Genomic DNA, 6,271 nt, shown 5'->3' with positions numbered 1-6,271 from the left:
AGGTTTTGTGGTCCAAAGTTATTAAATAGTTTATTTATTTTTTTTATTAAGCTTTCAACTTACAGCAAGTAAATTATTAAGCTAAAATACATAAATACTATACATAAATAAATACTATACATAAATACTATACATAAATACTATACATAATTACAATAAATAGTTTATTTATCTGTAAAAAAAAAATAGATTTTATTTTATTTGAATAAAAATAACAATTTACATAATTAGGTACGGAACCATTCAATTAATATTCTAACAAATATTTTTAAATTGAACTAGAATTTAATAATAAATCTATCGTTATCGTAGAACAGATGCTGTAAAAATTTGTTTTAAAATCTGTGGCAATTCACTGCAATCTGTACAAACAAAACCACGTCCTGCACCCTAAGTTCGTACCAAGCTGAAACAAATTAAAACATTCATTTGAAAATTATTTTATAATCCACTTAATAATTATTTAAGAACTTTTAAAACGTGTTGGAACGGAACGGAATCAACAAATTATTTTACAAAATCATTAAAAATACTCGAAAGCTTGTTTTCAAATTCATTGTAAAATAAAATACACTTTTATGCATTTTGAATCCCTCGTACGTGCTGTACGTGGTGTACTCATCCACGTACGACTAGATATCGAACAGACAAACCGTTCAAGATCGAGTAAAAAATGTTACATTACAAATATTGATGATACCACCAAAATTTTGGTATAGGTATTCATAAAATCACTTAATAAATCTATTTACGGTTTTCCGTCTGTCTGTAAACATAATAACTCAAAAACGAAAAAAGATATCAAGCAAAAGTTTTTACAGCTTGCTCATGACGTAAAGAGAAAGATCGAGTTCGAAAAAGGGCAACAAAGGTTAAAGTCTTGGATCCGAAGAACTCATCTTGTAAACCATTAGAGATGGAACAAAAGTTTAATATAAAAAATGTTCTTTATAAAAAAATAAACATTTTACATTTAAACTTTTGTTCTATCTCTAACGGTTTACAAGATGGGTCACAAGGATCCAAGACATAATTGACCTATGTTTTCGTTTTTGAGTAATCGTGATGACAGGCGACAGGCGGAAATAGACTAATTAGGTGATTGTATGAACATCTGTACCAAATTTTTTTTCATAGCATCAATATTTTTAAGCGTTACAAACTTGGGACTAAACTTATAGTGTCTTTTTTATAACACACACATGGTACAAAAAGGACACCCTATATATTGTTATTAAAGCCGTGCTATTGTTACTGTTTTTAGTAACAACCATTATAATATTCGCATAAACAGAGAGAGAGAAAGCACCAGCCAAGCTTGAATGGTTGCGTGCATTAAATGTAATTTTCGTCTTATTTTTTTACTAAATTTTTATTTATAAACTCAATTTCATTTTAGTAATTCGTGTTTTTATTTTTTGAGTGGTGGGGGGTTACAACATTTGTAAAGGAAATTATTTAGTTGACGCAGTTGATCGATGTACGATGTACGATACAATGCACAACATAATACATAAAAGGAATAAAAACCCTCCAGAAATTTTTAGGTACAGAATCGTAAACTTACACTTGAAACATATCTAATAACACTCTCTATCAAATTACCTATTTCCTAAAAGCCTTCTACTAACTAAACCTATATTAAGAATTATGGCCTATTTTTTAGTTGTTCCAGGTACGGAATCCTAAATTCACACAAAAAAAAAAAACATGGCTAAGAATACTTTCTGTTGAATGACCTTTCAAACAAAACGATGAGACCGACAGACAGACAGACACACACCTAGCTATCAAACTTATATCACCTATTTTTTAATTTCGGGGGTTAATAAATAGTAAACAACAAAACAGGATACTTGTTGAATGTACAATGTACAATGTACTTATCCTGTAGGATTAGAAATTAGCACTCATTAAAACAAACTAACTTGACCCGTGCGGAATCCTACTCCCGTAGTTATCGGAACCCGTTACTAAAAATAGCAATAAATACCTAATACACTTATTATTTAAATTTGTTCAAATTTAAGATATTTTAATTCGTTCAAATTACTTGTCTAACGTGTTTCTTCTTAAGCGGTACATTTTTTAGATCATGAATATAACTTTCATCATTTCTAGACATAATTAGCTTGGAAATGAAGGGTGAATTATGGAATTTAATAAAGGGATAAGGAAAATAAGGGCAGGGCAGAAAAAAACTTGCTAGAGTAATAATAAATATAAGATATGACAACGGATAAGTTTAGTGTAATAAATAGGACAATAATTGTGATCATTATTTTAAAAGATAAAAAAGTAAAAAAACAGAAAGAGACACCTACCTGGTAACTAAGATGATCTCGTGCTTGAAATCTTGATCTTAACGATGGATCCAATAAATTACCAGTCTATCTGAAATCAATCAAAATCAAAAACTAAATAACCTTCTCTGAAATAACCAATCAAATGAACATAATTATAGATTTTATTTATAGTCTTTTTATTAAAAATTATCATTATTATTATAAAAAGGAAGAAATATTAGCCATTAAAATCTTATTAGTTTTATAAAATTATATTTACACACCTTGAAACAGGCAATCCAAGTGCTATAACACGAAAATCTTCACCGACACGCACCAATTTCCATTTTACAAGTTCATCTGGACCATGTTTCTGTAAATACGAAAAATTTATAATTTAAATAAAATTCAATTAGTTCAAGTTAAAACTAATAAAATGGATTAATTAATTTCATTTAAGGGATCAAATTTTATGTTAAGTGTTCTGTTTGTATTTAATTAATATGCAAATAATTTTAAAAAAAGACTAATAAAAATAACTTACAATTATTATTTATGTAATTATTAATTAATAATAAAATAAACTAATTATAAATAAATAAAATAAATAAAAGGCAGCCATTTTGTTTGATTTTGTTTATGTGTTCATATCAGTTTGTTTGTGCATAGCTTGGTAGAGGGTTTGAGGCCATCTATGAAGTATCACGGTGATGTACGTACATACACGATCAACAATTATATTTAAATTATTTTATATCTTCAAAATTTTAGTAATTATGATTAAATTAAATTAAAATGATAATAAAAATAACTTACAAATTTTATTTTTGCAATTATTAATTAATAACAACTAAATATATTTTAATTACAAAACAAATGCACAAAATATAAATAAACTAAAAACAAGTCAGCCATTTTGGTCGATGTTATTTACACTTTAATGGCGTTGTTTGTAAATTATTTTATATTCTCAAAATTTAGGAATTATGTTTAAATTTAATAAATATGATTATAAAAATTACTTACGAGTTATATTCACAAATTTTTAACTAATAACAACTAATTATTATCGTAATAACACAACAAATGCACAATAAATAAATAAACTAAATAAAAGGCAGCCATTATGGTCGATGTCGTTTACACTTTTGTGGCGCTGTATGTATTTCTATTTTTACGAACTATCACGGAATGTTGTTTATACTTTATGGCGCTGTATGTATTTCTATTTATACGAACTATCACGGAGATGTACGATCATAAATGATTATTATCAAAATATTTTATATTTCAAAATTTAGAAATTATGTTTAAATTTAATAAATATGATTATAAAAATAACTTACATATTCAATTTCTTAAATTTTTAACTAATAACAACTAATTATTATCTTAATAACAAAATAAATGCACAATAAATAAATTAACTAAATAAAAGGCAGCCATATTGGATGTTGTTTATACTTATATTTTATATTATCAAAATTAGGGAATTATGTTTAAATTTAATAAATATGATTATAAAAATAACTTACATATTCAATTTCTTAAATTTTTAACTAATAACTACTAATTATTATCGTAATAACACAACAAATGCACAATAAATAAATTAACTAAATAAAAGACAGCCATTTTGGTCCATGTTGTTTACACTTTTGTGGCGCTGTATGTATTTCTATTTTTACGAACTATCACGGAATGTTGTTTATACTTTATGGCGCTGTATGTATTTCTATTTATACGAACTATCACGGAGATGTACGATCATAAATGATTATTATCAAAATATTTTATATTTCAAAATTTAGAAATTATGTTTAAATTTAATAAATATGATTATAAAAATAACTTACATATTCAATTTCTTAAATTTTTAACTAATAACAACTAATTATTATCTTAATAACAAAACAAATGCACAATAAATAAATTAACTAAATAAAAGGCAGCCATATTGGATGTTGTTTATACTTATATTTTATATTATCAAAATTAGGGAATTATGTTTAAATTTAATAAATATGATTATAAAAATAACTTACATATTCAATTTCTTAAATTTTTAACTAGTAACTACTAATTATTATCGTAATAACACAACAAATGCACAATAAATAAATTAACTAAATAAAAGGCAGCCATATTGGTCAATGTTGTTTACACTTTTGTGGCGTTGTATGTATTTCTATTTTTACGAACTATCACGGGATGTTGTTTATACTTTATGGCGCTGTATGTATTTCTATTTATACGAACTATCACGGAGATGTACGATCATAAATGATTATTATCAAAATATTTTATATTTCAAAATTTTATATTTCTATTTGTAAGAACTATCACGGAGATGTACGATCATAAACGATTATTTTTACCATCGAAATAAATGTTTGTTCTGGAAGTTTACCATAGATGGCATCACCGACGACATAAATGTTAGTTCAACAGGTTTTCAGGAGATGCTCAAAATTTTCGTCCTTTTTGCCCTAGGACCAACCGTTCTCGAGATATAGCGATTTTCACATGTAACTTTTTCAAAACTAATTTCACCAAAAATTATGAAAATTTTCAACATTTGTATTAGGAGAATATAAGTTGAAAAGGGAAATAGTAGTACCTGATAGGGAAATGGTAAGTAAGTGTTTTCACCCTGAAAACCTTTTTCTTTTTTCTTTTTTCTGGTATTAATTAATTAGTATAAATAAAACTTTTAACTATTTATTTTGTTCGTTTCGTTTCGTTTCGTTCCATTTACACAGCGAATTATTTGCACCTTATGTGCAAATAAAAATGAAAATCTTTTTGCTGAAAATCTTAGTGTACTAACCTCCCATTATATTCTCCTAATACAAATTGAAGAAAATTGAAGTAATTTTGGCTAAAAAACACAAAAAAATGAGAAAAAATCCATCAATTTTTAAACAAAATTTTCCATTTTCACGAATTTCCCGGAAATTTTTCATCGATGTTATTTGGAAAAACATTCTAAGCATGAGGTTCAGGAGTGGCTCAAAATTTTCGTCCTTTTTGCTCTAGGACCAACCGTTTTCGAGATATAGCCAATTTTCCATTTTCACATGTTACTTTTTCAAAGCTAAGTCTCTGATTTTATCTATGCAGCTAATGTATGGAGGGTAGAGGTAAGGAGAATCATTTTAGCGTATCAAAAAGTGTCGTCGAAAAACATTAATAAGGATGACACTGCTGTAGGCAAAATTGTACATTTTAAAAGAAGTGCTCCCAGTAATAAGAGTAAAATCGAGAACTTTTGAAGTTATTACAGAAGGGTAGAAATTTCATATTAAAAACCCTTATTTTACAAGAACGCTATTCCGATCATTTCTAAACTTTATTTGATGTTTTCAGCTGGATACTTTCATACTTTGACGTTTGACCCCTATTTAATAGATGGCCCTCCTTACCTCTACCCTCTATACGTATAATTCAGATTCTTCGTGATGTGTATCAGAAAAAAAGTAAAACTAAAATTTTTTCCGCGTTTTAATAAGTATTAAAAAATGGCATATAATTCATTTGAAGAAGTCGAAATTAAAAATGAAATTCAAGAAGACAGCAACAGTGTTAAAATGGAAGAAATACTAGAAAATGACAGTGATTTAAAATATGAACAAAATAATGAAAATGATACAATTAACAACAAAAATGTTAAACTTGAAAGTGAAAGTGAATTCAACACAGAATTATTTAGTGATGACAATGAAGATCAACAATCATTTTCATGTAATGCTTGTGACAAAACTTTTTCCAGGCGTTGGGGATTAGTTCAACATAAACGACTTCATTCTGAAGAAAACCAATATTTTTGTGATATTTGTAATAAAACATTTAATAATAAAAGTAATTTAATGGAACATAACCGAACTCATACTAAAGAAAAAGCATTTCCTTGTGATAAGTGTGATAAAACATTTAACAAACAAAACAGTTTGGTTATACACAAAATGATACATTCTGGGAATAAA

General features: G+C 26.6%; 1 long non-coding RNA gene across 3 annotated transcripts; it reads right to left on the bottom strand.

Moving 5' to 3' along the window:
• Nucleotides 1–227: 227 nt before the first annotated feature.
• LOC123294698 lies at nucleotides 228–3,462 on the bottom strand. Of its 3 annotated transcripts, none has more exons than XR_006535110.1 (4): nucleotides 3,312–3,462; nucleotides 2,570–2,658; nucleotides 2,325–2,394; nucleotides 228–406 (listed from the first exon to the last, which is right to left on the bottom strand). It is a non-coding gene; the product is annotated as an uncharacterized LOC123294698 (long non-coding RNA). The 3 variants fall into 3 exon arrangements; XR_006535112.1 differs by lacking the exon at nucleotides 3,312–3,462 and adding an exon at nucleotides 3,102–3,126; XR_006535111.1 differs by lacking the exon at nucleotides 3,312–3,462 and adding an exon at nucleotides 2,830–2,870.
• Between the last annotated feature and the right edge of the window lie 2,809 nt (nucleotides 3,463–6,271).

Source organism: Chrysoperla carnea, chromosome 3 (genome assembly GCF_905475395.1).
Source record: "Chrysoperla carnea chromosome 3, inChrCarn1.1, whole genome shotgun sequence".
Lineage (NCBI taxonomy): Eukaryota > Metazoa > Arthropoda > Insecta > Neuroptera > Chrysopidae > Chrysoperla > Chrysoperla carnea.
This window is presented reverse-complemented; position numbering and strand designations above follow the sequence as displayed.